A 947-nucleotide genomic window follows, 5' to 3' on the forward strand; every position below is an offset into this window, starting at 1 on the left:
CGATTGCCCAGTCGCCGTGGACGATTTTTGATCGGAAAGGTCATGACGTCCCGCGTTATCAGACGCCCCGGCGCTTCCCGGCAACAGCCAGGGAAGTAGACGGGCCATGAGCTGAGCTCAAGTAGTGGCCCTGAGCTCTTGCGGTCGAAGACTCAGAGCTCACGGGAGCATTAGGGGTTAACCCATACGTTGCAGGACGACAATCCGAAGGAATTTGACGACGTACTTTGAGTTTGGCAAACTCGAATCGAGGTGTCGCTCCACAGGCACGTCCACTTCCTTGTGGCTCAACTGCAGGTTATGCAGTGAGGAAAGTTTTCAGTGCCCGCGCACCCATCGCTCATAGAGCGCTTCGTCATCTGTAGTGCTTTCGCCATGGGCGCGCACTACAGGTATTGTCCGCATTGCGGGTACACGAGAGCCACTTCTTTGAGCACTTAGACGAGTGCGATAAACGTTCAACGAAATTTCTTGTGGAACCAAGAAACGAGCTCGAAGAGCTTTCCGTGTGGCAAGTTGATCATCCGTTCTGGCCAGGGGCCCGATGATATGGACGCTTGACGACCGAGTTGCCCCGTCCTTCGCTTTCAAAGCGGGATCCGTTGGACGGAAGCTATATTCCACAGGAGGGTCAATGACCGACTGTGGTTGGGCGCGCTTTAAAGCAGCCTTATGGGCAGCTTCAAGCTGCCGCCTATGTTCCCGGTCGAGGTCATTGGGGATTACGCCACGTTCCTCAGTTGACCAGAAGTCAGGGAACGGACATAGGGACCGCAAGGCGCGAGCAGGGCTCGTATCACGCTGCTGGTGCAGCTCGTCTTCCTCCTCATCCCACGCGGGAAAAGAGGTGTCAGACTCATACTCGACCACATCCTAAACGAGGCAACTTGGCACTGAAAGCGTGCGCGGAGCGCGACGTTTGTGCTCATCGAGCCTAGGATATACAT

Source organism: Plasmopara halstedii, assembly GCF_900000015.1.
Source record: "Plasmopara halstedii genome assembly, contig: Scaffold_2881, whole genome shotgun sequence".
Classification (NCBI taxonomy): domain Eukaryota; phylum Oomycota; class Peronosporomycetes; order Peronosporales; family Peronosporaceae; genus Plasmopara; species Plasmopara halstedii.